At 42.2% G+C, this 12687-nt stretch overlaps 1 protein-coding gene across 2 annotated transcripts in view; it reads right to left on the minus strand.

The window, feature by feature from the left end:
* Nucleotides 1–6035, minus strand: part of kat6a (K(lysine) acetyltransferase 6A) — a 59838-nt gene extending 53803 nt beyond the window's left edge. For both annotated transcript variants that reach the window (XM_080739429.1, XM_080739427.1), the window contains exon 1: nucleotides 5921–6035. The gene's annotated coding sequence lies outside the window, so the exon portion shown is untranslated. The remainder of the gene's footprint in view (nucleotides 1–5920) is intronic.
* Between the last annotated feature and the right edge of the window lie 6652 nt (nucleotides 6036–12687).

A 12687-nucleotide genomic window follows, 5' to 3' on the forward strand; every position in this document is an offset into this window, starting at 1 on the left:
TTTTTAAATTCCATTACTAAGATTTGAGTTACATGAATGTAATATAAATGCATAATGTTAAATGAATAGATTTTGTATAAGCACTATTAATTACATTTGAGTTGGAACAATTTAATAAAAATGCATATATTGTAAATGTATATATTTAAGGTAAGCACGATTAATATTTGTTCAGTTACATCAATTCAATACATTTGCATATATTATAATTAAATACATTTAAATAAAGCCAACATAATGTAAATGTATCACATCTGGCACTATTAATACTATTTGAGTTATATCAATTAAATGTATATGCTTATGCCTTGAAGTGAAGTAATTAAATAAAGCAAACATAATTTATATGTGTCACATTTATAGGGGGGTTGAATCAGTTTTTTGGGTGCACTTATTACACTATTACACTTATTGCCCTATTACACTATAAGACTTATTACCCTATTACACCTATTACACTTATTACACTATTACACTTATTACACTTATTGCCCTATTACACTTATTACACTACCGTATTACACTATTACACTTATTACACTATTACACTTATTTCCCTATTACACTTATTGCCCTATTACACTATAAGACTTATTACCCTATTATACTATTACACCTATTACACTTATTAACCTCTTACACTTATTACACTATTACACTTATTGCCCTATTACACTACCGTATTACACTATTACACTTATTGCCCTACTACACTATTACACTTATTACACTATTACACTTTTTGACCTATTACACTGTTGGCCACTAGAGGGTGCTGTTAGCTTGACAGACAACTAGTGTGACAGACAAGTGTGACGGACAACAGCAAAGTGTGACAGACAACAGGAAAGTGTGGCGGTCGGACAACAGCAAAGTGTGATGGACAACTGCTGCACGTTGTTATAGTGAACTGTTCCCTGACGGTGTATTTCCTTGCTAGCTACAGCTAGATAATGAGTCGCTAATATCTTCCAAACAAAAGAAGAAGTGATTTATGTAAAGGGTTAGGGTTAGTCCCCCACTATCCCCATCATATCCAACACGCGTCTTACATTACAATAAATTATTTCTCTTCATTATTTACATTTAAAAAACGATCTATTCTACGGTTCACAGGAGCACAGCATAAAATTAATGTAGCGTCTGTGACATATGATTGGACAGGCATCACTCTCGTTTTAATCTAATCCAGTAAAAAGTAGGCTAATTAACTTGTGAGCAACAAGTGACTGGAATGTGGAATTAGTTGAGATTCAATTTTATTAAAGTGTCAAATTATAACAAGTTATCTCAAGACACTTTACATAGGCTATAGGAGATAGTGTCAAATAGACTATAAAGCAATGTAAATTAAAATACTTCAGATATCGACATTGTAATAATAATATTTTGCTTTGCAATATAATCTAACTTATCCATGTGGAGGTGTTTAAAATTCACTATGAGTTTGTTCAGAAGAAAAAAACAATCAATAAAAAGGAATTTTGTCTGCACATGCAATTTAATGATTGGCCTACAGTGAGATACACCTGTGTTACCTCATTAAGCAAATCTGGCAAGCACAACCACTTGTCCTTTTCCATAATGACACCGACTCCTCATGTGCAAATTAAATTAACTGAAGCTTAGTAACAAACAAGTGTACATAAGTCCTTTGGGAGGAATTTGTACAGTAAGTTAGTCTTATAGGGACCAATTAAGCCTCAGGTTATCCCATGTTACACCAATGTTTTATTAGCTATTTTGCTTCCGTTTGTTTAGGGACCAGCACGCTTACTAGGCTATGTCACGCTCCATCTTAGTGAAACTAATGTGTTAATTAAGTTGGTGAATTGTTATTATGCAAATAAGCACTGGTACCCATTAACACATAGCAAGATATTTTTCTCCAGAGGCCAAAGCTCTCACACAGATGGACAACACAGGATCAGATCTGTTTTTTTTCCTGGTCAATAAATAATGCCACAAGATCCAAGGCAGAGTTGTAGCTTACTTATTCATGGTCAGACAAACAGAAACAAAATATCTGACTGCAGCACTGAAAGTTTGATCATTGGCATTGATTTGTAGTCTCTAAAACAATTAGGCAGAACTTCAGATTATTTTAATTATAAGGGAAATGTTAGGCTACCTTTTACATTATGTTGGGTAAGGTAGTATTTCACCTCCAAAATGACTTATTTTCCATTGATTACTAACCCCACAGAGAATCTAGTTAAATAAAATACAAATGTTTTTGTGTCTCCATCCAGAATCAATGGGTGTAAATCTATTATAATCAAATTATTGTCTTAAGAATGCACCAAAAACATATTATGGGACACAAGTCTCCACACAGGGTGAGTAATCAATAAAAAAAAACATCATTTTGGGGGTGAACAAAATTATGTGCTCCCAACATGGGTCCATGTAGCCTGCATACTGTACTTGTTGTGTTTTGCAATGAAACCCTTCGCTTTACTATTCTTTGTCTTACTTTGAAGAGCACCTTCTTGGTCTTTCATCTTCCTTAATCCCCTGTCCTTTTTTTTATTTCTATCCGCCCTACATCCACCTGCTTACATGCACACACTCACAACCACAGCACTGTTCACCTGCCCCCAACACAGGCATGAACACACACACACACACACACACACACACACACACACACACACACACACACACACACACACACACACACACACACACACACACACACACACACACACACACACACACACACCGAACTTGCACGTCCCTGCCACCTGATGCACAAGTCCCTGCTGCCTTCCAGAGGTGCCTGCTGATGCTCTGCCTCTATCATCAGTGCCGAATATAGTGTTTGTGTGTGTGTGTGTGTGTGTGTGTGTGTGTGCGTGCGTGCGTGCGTGCGTGCGTGTGTGAGAGAGATGGGGGGGGGGTCCTAAAATAGGATCTGATTGATTGTCTGTTTAGGTTCAGAAAACAGGATGTTTACAAATGAAGTCCAGCAAGAGGTCAAGTACAATCAAATGTGTTTGACATGTGACTACACTCTTGGATAAGTGCTGCTTGTTCTTTTGAATTGACCATGAAACCAGGACCGTAAAACTATCTATTGAAGTTGCCTCACCCTGTCAGAATATCTTGTGTCCTACTTTTGGATCCTGACGAGAAATGCCAGCAGTCAGCCTTCTGAGACCCAAACAGATAAGACAGAGTACCTGCTATATTTGTTACAAAATGGGAATCTCAAAACTTATGTTGTCAAATATTTTGACAACATAAAAGGAAATACCTGTAACCACATTTGAAATGCCACACTTCTTGTGTTGAGAGACAGCAGTCACTCTACGGTACGGGCCAACTGTGTAAACTATACAGTAATTGCACACGTTTCCTGTTTTTGGTGTGTTTGTATTTTGTTTGTGTCATGACTGGAAGGAGGGCAAAAATACCTAAATAGCTAAGCTAGGCAGAAATCAGGACTCACTATTTGTCTGTGTGAACTAGCAAGTTTCCTGCTGTGGCTGGCTCGATGCCAACTCCCCAAAACCCCAAGTGCTCATCCCACTATACCACTAACTCCCACCCCTCCACCACGATCTCTCCCATCTTGGAAAAGAGCTGAAACATACAACGGAAATTTCCAGTGCCTGTGTCTGCCCAGGAGTGTGCCCCCACCCGTGCTTAGCTCCCACTCCTGTACTCCCACCGCGCTATGGCCCGTGCTATACCCAAGCATGTCCAAGAGCAACTGGAAGGTGAAGTACAAGCTTGTTGGAGCACTGATTTCCACACATCATTCCCTACACGCGCACACACATACACACGTGCACACACACACACACACACCAAGTCAAACCACTTGACTCTCTATCTTGCGTATCCTAAGTACCAGTAGCACTAATCCTTTATCATAATCTCCTGAGTGTTCAAGGAGAGCAGTGAAGTACACTTGTAACTGCCCAAAGACATTCGCTTTTGAGAGTTGAGAACCAGGTACTCGTTTTGATAAATCCATTTTCCTGCCACTGTGAACAGTCTCTTCAGTGTAGGTACATTTGGAGTCGAGGGGGAACTCTGACAAGGCAATAAACATGCATAAATAGCTCAGACCTTAATGCAATCACAGTGGAGCAGAGCCAGCGGTCACAGTGATAGATATTACGTGGTCCCTTGTGTTATTCAATTGTAACAATTCCAAGGCGGCCCTTGGCCTTGAAGCAGTCGATTGTGTTGGTTCTATTGGCAGTAAGGATTCATAGCCAATTTAAGTGTGCTTTTTCTTTCGTTCAGATCTTTTTGGACGTGGCTCCTAGGGGCCGAGCGGTCTAGAAAATGAAGTCTGTGATGTGAGTTTGTCTGTCTGTCATCACCAAACTATAGTGATGATTGATGTAACAGTACCGTCCCAACCATTCACCAAACTTTGGAGCTCCATATCTGCCTTTCCACCTGGTACCTTCCATTAGTACAGCACCTTATTGTCAAAATTCCAAGCGGACAGAGGCAATACCAAATGTTGATGTGTAAACACTGCTGACTATTGATTGGTCAGAGAATCCTCTAGCATCATGACAGACAGACACACATCCATGAACAGACTAATCTTGCTAGTCACAAACAGTGTTTTTACGGCTACTCAATATTGTTTTACATTTGTCTTCTCTTCCCTATTGTAAATGCTTTAGAAATCGATGAGATTAGGGGCGCCCGCTAGCCTGGTGGTCAAGGCGCATAGCACATGCTAGGCTATGATGCCTGCTGGCGTCGCCGGTTCGATTCCCGATCCGGACGACCTTTGCCACATGTCATTCCCCATCTCTCTCCCCATTTCCTGTCAGTCTACTGTCCTGTCAATAAAGGCATAAAAAGCCCAAAAACAAATCTTAAAAAAAAAAAAGAAATCGATGAGATTAGACTGCATTGTGTTTTTCTGTTTATTGTACTAAGGATGATTAGCTCTGAGACTAACCAAATGACCCCCCCCCCAAAAAAAACGAATAATAAAAAAAAAATATATATATATATATATATATATATATATACTAGATTATACTAGGAGGAAGATGTCTCAGAAAGTGTTAAAATTATGTTTTTATGTGGCCACAGTACGCCACACCCACCAGTTCATTCAGTATGCCTAGTTGTCTGGTGGGTGGTGACCAAGCTGAAGTTAGCCACACCCACAGTGTTGGGTGTATGGTAAAGGGGGAGGGGATGATTTTATGATGTCATTAAATCTGTGTTTTTCAATAGGGCCTTTTGACTCAGTGGATTTCAGCTTTCAGGAAGAAACCAGAAATACACAAGGCAAATGTGCACACCATACCTGGGGGTCTATTAGAGTAATGTTAACAGAATAAGTACAAAACTATGGCACCACCTCTTTAACAAACATTTAAATTAGGCCACACGGTCACCAGATAAACATACACAAATTCCTGCTGTTTGTGCAGTCTTGATTAGTTCCACGATATAAGCCATTCATTTCTTGCCACGCATGTCACTCAGTCACATTCTACAGCTGACTTCTCACTAGGATTCACATTTTGCACTGATCGACACTGACCGTCACGGTTGGGACCCATATAAATTATTAACACATTATTGCCAGGCTATATATTATTAGAGTTATTCAGTGTACCCAACCCTGTCAAAATAACTTGTGACCAACATCTGGGTCCTGACACACACTTTTGGAGATGCTCCTACGGGCAATAATCCATGCTGCTGGCAGCAACCACCACCTATTTATCATACAAGTCTAGACACTGAAGCAGCTGTCCAGGTGAAATAGAAAAAGATACCAGGACACTGGATAACTACACACTGGCTTTCAAACTCTCCCAGTAGCTATAACCACTACTTTTTTAGTTATTGTTGTTGTTTTTTATGTCAAAGACGGTCTGTTTATCTATATCTTTTGAATAAATACACAAGGTTATTATATTACCTGTTGGCTCTTACACACAAAGTAGATTCTCTGTAGCTTTCATCTGGTTTGGCTTGGGACCCATCTTTGACATCTCCTTGAGGTCTTAACCCAACATACTTGTAACACAATGTTCTTCTATGTACGTTGTTCTAAATTTGAGCCTGTGAGAATGTTTCACAACTTACTTTTGGGTCATGACCCATCTATCCTTTATTCCATCCTCCAAATGTCAATACAAGTTAAATCAACAGCTCTATTGGACCCCTTTCGTCCATGCAGCACCAACAGCACACAGACATGGGAATAACCTTGCTTGAGAATATCAAAGTTCAGTTCTGAACACCAAACTGTATTTCACAAGCTTGTTCATTTAATTTCAAACTCCATTTCCCAAAAAGCCTCTATATAATATGTTTATGTCCTGTCTGTCAGTCTGCGTGTTGTGGTATTCAGACCTCCCACACTTTAGGCTCCTTTCCCAAGTCCAAGTGAAGTATGCAGCGGTCTCGTGTTTGCCAAGCAGGATGCACCTCAGACAACAATGCACCCACCCTCTAGGACCCTCTTTTTCTCTCTCTTGTGCGCTCACGCACACACACACACACACACGCACACACTCACGCACGCACACGCACGCGCGCACACACACACACACACACACACACACACACACACACACACACACACACACACACACACACACACACACACACACACACACACACACACACACACACACACACAAGGGCGTCACAAGGGGGGAAAGGTGGGACTGAGTTACTAGCGCCCAAAGTGGAGGGGCCTTAATTATTTTATACGTTAGCTCTTGAAAAATAGCAGATATACAAGCTCACAGCATGGCATCGAGTGCCACTGCCACGCTGCGTGAAGTTGTGAAAACGTGTGCAAGTCCTCCTATGAAGAACATTCATGGGGGGCCCGCAGTGAATCCTTGTACCCAGGGCCCAGAATTTGGTGCGACATCCCTGCACACACACACACATTCCTGTGGGCCTGGTGATGGTGGGGGGACTTAACCTCTGGTGCTCGGGAGGCTTTGTGCTCAGTCCCCCCCCCACACACACACACTCTACCCTACCACCCTAACATACCCCACCCCACCTCTTTCTCTGCCCACCACAAGCCACGCTAAGCTATACACACCACCCACCTCCTTTTTACAAGGCCCTCAGTTACACAATTATCCATCCTTCTCATGGACTCCTCAGTGTTGGAATCTCTGATGCCCTTGATCAGATTCATTAGGGGACCAGGATGGAGATTTACAACAAAGAGGATATGTTGGTTTAATCAACAAATGAACCCACAAATTATGCGTAAGCCTCCATGTCAGCATCATGCACCATGTAGCTTTCAATTTGTAACGCACGCACGCACACACTTGAGGGGAAATGATGGCAAAATGTATACATTTCCATGCAGGATGAGTGGTGCTCTATGGGGCTAAATCACATTACATGGGCAATCAAGACCTCTCTTGTTATTATGTAAACCATGATGAGGCAGTTCTTCATCCAATATGATCTCTAATTGAATAATTAGATTCAGGGCTGTGTGAAGATATGTGTGGTTTGTCTCCCCCCTGTGCTGGTGAGAGGCAACAGATGGGGGAAGTTATGTAATTATATTGATGTCAATTAAAATCTCAAATGATAGAGGAAAGAAGGATAACAGTTTGGGTGGATTAGAGCTATCGCGGTACTGGTGACAAATATATTCAGACCTACTGGGTAACAACATCCATAGTTGTTGACTGAGATAGAAAAATCAAACCTTGGTTCAAAAGTGAAGCAGTGAATTTTTATTCGATGTGTTCTAGAGCTATGAAATCTGTGTTCTAGATCTATATATTCTGTGTTCTAAATCTATACTTGCTATGTGCTTAGTAGTAGTTCTATATTTTTATGAATTCTGAATGAATGAATGACTTTGTCTGGAGGGCCAAATTGGCATGTGAAGCTTGACCAATCCTCAATTGGTCAAGCATGCACGGGACATGTACGGGACAGACAAAATTTACTAATCAGATGGGACAGACATGTACGGGACAGACAAAGCCACACCTTGGAAGCGGCTTTCACCGCTTCAAAAACGTCAGTACAATGTTTTCCATGTGGGGAAGTACGACGGTTAATATCACTTCTCATCCATCACATTTCCTCATAATCATTTCCTGGAGTGGATGTCGGAGCACCTCTCGTGTTCCAGGACTACAGGTGTACCAGAGCGTCATGGCTGCTCAGATTGATAGGATACTGAGTAAGTCTCTGCACGGCAGTGAACTTCCCCTCCAGGTCATCAGCTCAGACCCAGCACAGCGTAACCCTTCCAGAGCAAGCAGACTGAGCCTATAGCCCCAGGCTAAGCCCTTCCCTGACCCTGATAATCACAGCAACCCCTATTTACTGCAGCCAGAGTCTGGGAGGGATCTCTGACACTGGCAGCATGGAGCAAGTGCTACAGTATTCAATGTACTTAACACAGACCCCAACATCCGCTCATTCATCACGGCTGACACATGTCAGCCTACTCCATGTCTCATATATAGTCTGGACCAGTCAATCTCACCAGCCAGCCAGTGAGTCCACTGCAGCAAACCAGTTAACAAGTCAGCCAGATCTATTATATAGCAAACAGTCAGTTGCAGTTGTCCAGCCAGAGCCTCCAGACAGTCAATGTGTCTGACCAGCCAGCCAGCTAGCCAGCGGCAGCCAACTAATTAAGTAGCATGCCCAATATAGTCAACCAATAAACCAAACAGCCTTTTGGTAAGCTAACAAGTCCTTCCATTCTGCATGTAGACTCAGACTCAGAGACTCGACATTATAATCTCAACGTGTTCTGCGAAGCTTGGCCAATGGGACCCTGGGCATACAACAAACTTGTGACGTTTGTGCAAAGATGTAGGCCATAACTAGGCCAGATGTAGGCCACACATCACATGCTTTGGGACCCGGACATGTTTGGGGGACTGGAGGTCTTTTGGGGAACGGACAAAGCCAGATGCTAGACCGCTCAAAAACTATGGCATCAAATAAGCAGAGTTCAGAAATGACCAACTAAGGCAAATGGGAGCCCTATCCTTTTATCCTATCTTGGAGGTTGCTTTCTAAATGTGTAATACAAACTACATTGAAGAGAAATCCAAGGGTCCACACTAAACTGCTGTATTAAAGCTGATTTTCTTTGTCCAGCACACAGGGGTGTCACATGTCACTCTGGGCTACATGACAGCTTATCACAGGACCCCCAATAACATCTATAGAACATGACATCTCTGTCAGCCTAGGGCAGAACCCCTTCTTCAGAATCTTCACATATTTTAGTCTCACTGAACAATGAAGGGAAAACAGTGAATGAATGACTCTATGAACTAAGGCATGTTATTCTAGATAGTTGTTCTTCTCTGAGCTAACCCTGTGTGTAGTGTGAGATGGTTGTGCTGGTTCTGAGTAGAGCAAATACGTACTTATCTTGTTTAAGAAACCTAGCTCTTGATGTATTTATTGGGGGGGGGGGGTCTACTACTTATTATACAGTAATTGGAGTCTGATGACGACGAGACCAGTATCGGTCTCTTGAGATTAAGGAATAAGCAATGGTCAAGGTTTCACATTGAGATAAAAAGCACGTTTTTTCCACACCTACGACTGTCATGGCCTCAACAGGTTTAGAACAGTAAAAGCTTCGGTGTTAACTGTGTAAAAGGGATTTTACTGTGTAAATGTGCTGCAGAGAGCTGAAGCTCCAGTAGGCAGGATGACAGTGTTCATCTCATAGTGTTCATCTCATAGAAAGAGAAGACACTTTTTCAAGGTGTGTGTCTAGAGTTGATCAAGTTGACACATGCCCACTAGACTCTCTGGAGAGCTTAGTACAGGTATGTGTAACTGGACTATATTTAAGATTAAGATTTCATTTGATTTTATTAAAGATTATTACCACCGTTATAGTAAGGCTGGTAGGCCAATAACTATAATTATGTAATACATATTTATAGTAGGCCTACCATAACAATAGCCTACCTTGAGTCATTTCTTTTTCTTTTTTGAGTGGTGCTAACCACTCCAATACATGACTTTGCGAGTATGTCCATGTGGTCCATGGTATCGAATACTGATGTCTTGAGTTTTCCAATGGTATCAAATACTGATATCCTGTGACGTCATTTGGGTCTATCAGCAGCGCTCACTTCACGTGGGTGTGATTATTAATAATAAAATGTATGTATTTTCACATTTAGGCCTACTACTTTTTGTGTAGGTTGACTTGTTGCTCTAAATCTGTCTCACTGTCCGTCCTGATATCTTTAGTGCATGTTTTTGGTTATAGGCCTAGTAGGTCTACCCTTTGTTTTCTGTCAAACATATGACATGTTTTATATAAATGAAGCAAGCAGCCTATCCACTACATTTTCTGAAAATACAGCATGTGTTCCTTGATTAAACCACTTAACAAGTTCATGGTGTGGGGCTTGCTAAAGAGAATCACCTGTCAGCAGTGCTCCAGAATGGAGTAACTCTGTTCCTTCTTGCATTTGTTTCTCGCTCTCCCACTGTCAATACAAGAGTGCAGTCAGTGCGCCCCTCTGGCATCAATAATAAAACGTTCACAGCACACTGAGCAGAGAAACCACAACATCCAATTTACCAATTAACAAAAAAAGGAGGGGGAAAAAAGTCAGTAAATAGTACAAATGACACATTGTGTCTTTTGTGCCCATGCAGTAAAGTCTCCATCCGTTTTCGAATGAGCCGTAAAATCGAGGATACAGGCCTAGCCTACAGTGTGAAATCTCACGGATCACCGCTGTATTTGTCAATGTGATCGATGCGGCCCGTTAGATAACTTGAAGAACAAGAAACAACAACGACTTGATTTATTGCCCCATGTCTATAACTTTGTCTGAAGGCGTAGTAGCAGCAGCACGGGCAACGGGCCGTGAATCAAACCATTAGGGTCAGTCACATGAATTTTCATTGCGGCAGCTGTAAAGTGAAGTGTGGCCTATAATAAGCCACACACATTCAGAGTGGAAACCAGTTTGGGGAAGGATAGGGGAGACGAGGTCAGAGAGATTGATAGAGTAGTGCAGGGCGAGCTTCAGTGGAAAGAAATGGACTCCATTTTCGTATAAGTACCCCTCTCCAGCTGTCAGTCCGCTCCCCGTCCCATGGGGGGTTGCCACGGTGACAGGAGGCCACATGTCTTGGGGGCGTCGTTTTGGTCAAAGGAGCCCATTGTTCTCCTGTTAAGCCGTCTTCTCTATGCCCGTCTGCGGTCTGCCGGGGACAGCCAGGGCCCTGGCTTCACACCCCTGCTCGCACTTGTACACATACACATCGGTCTATCTGTCCACACGCACGCAAGCGTGCACGCGCACGTGCGCGCGCGCACGCGCACACACACACACACACACACACACACACACACACACACACACACACACACACACACACACACACACACACACACACACACACACACACACACACACACACACACACACACACACACACACACACACACACACACACTTGAGTTTGTATTTGTGATTTCTTTTTCACATTTTTTTTTAAATAATTCAACTAATTCAAAACATATGGGGCATCTCCTTGCGACCCTTAAAAAATGAGTCCGTGACCCACATATGCAGGGTCCCAACCCAGGGCAGGGGCCTCATACTGGGGTTTGCCTGGGGCCTCCTGATTCCAAGCACGGCCCTGCGCACGTGTATCCACAAACCCCCATAAAACAAGCCAATTTGTCCTGACACTCCCATCTAAAACACATTAAACATTTTGTAGGACAATCACTGGGAAACCGTCTTGTTAAATTGCAGCTGAAGAAAATACACATTGACAATGGTCAAAGCTTCTGATAGAGAAGTCCCAGCCTCCAGGCACAAACAACTACATTCCCCCCTCTGTCGGTAAGACACTGCAAGTTTCTAGTAACCAGCAGCCTATCAAGTTGACTGTTTTTATTGTATTTGTGACACTTGCTTTGGCAATGTAAACGTATGTTTTCTCATGCCAATAAAGCTCCTTTGAATTGAATTGACTGCGACGAATGGCGTCTTTTATGCAGTGTCACATCACATCCACAAGATGGCGACACGTCACCACCAGCCCAGGCCAACGCCACTCTATTAGCAGGTAGATACACCGACCCAGCCATTCATCTTCCACTCAGCTGAGACCTGGCATGGACTAGGAGCCAAAACACCCTCCGGTGTCCTTCAGCCAACACAGGTTAACTTGATATAAGGAGCGAGTCAATTTGCCCAGTGATAGATGGCTTGGCCTCACGCATCACTCCAAGACCAATTTGCCAACAGTGTGAACTGAATAGTTAATAAGCCAACTGCACTGGTCTCAGTTTCTCTTTAACTTCATGTTTCATTTATCAAGGCAGAAACCACATTGATTTGAAACAGTGAGTGCTGGAATTAAATATAGAGGACGGGTAATTTGTACTTCTATTGATGAGTGCCATTACTATTAAGTGACTATTAAGGCATATCCGTAACCTCCATTCATTAATGTAGTTCTCCAGGTGCAAGGCTAGAAATAAAACCCCGTTGCACTTCAACCTGTGGATTAATTGAAGCATATTTTATACACATACCCGATTACTGTTACAAGTTTTCACTAACATTTTGCAGCGGTATCAGTAGTCTATAATTTCAAAGCATACAGGTGATGAATTCCTTTACGAACGTCTCACATGACATGTATATCCCCTCGAGTGTCCTTGCCCCT

This window comes from Nannobrachium achirus (genome assembly GCF_963921795.1).
Source record: "Nannobrachium achirus genome assembly, chromosome: 12".
NCBI classification, from domain to species: Eukaryota; Metazoa; Chordata; class Actinopteri; order Myctophiformes; family Myctophidae; genus Nannobrachium; species Nannobrachium achirus.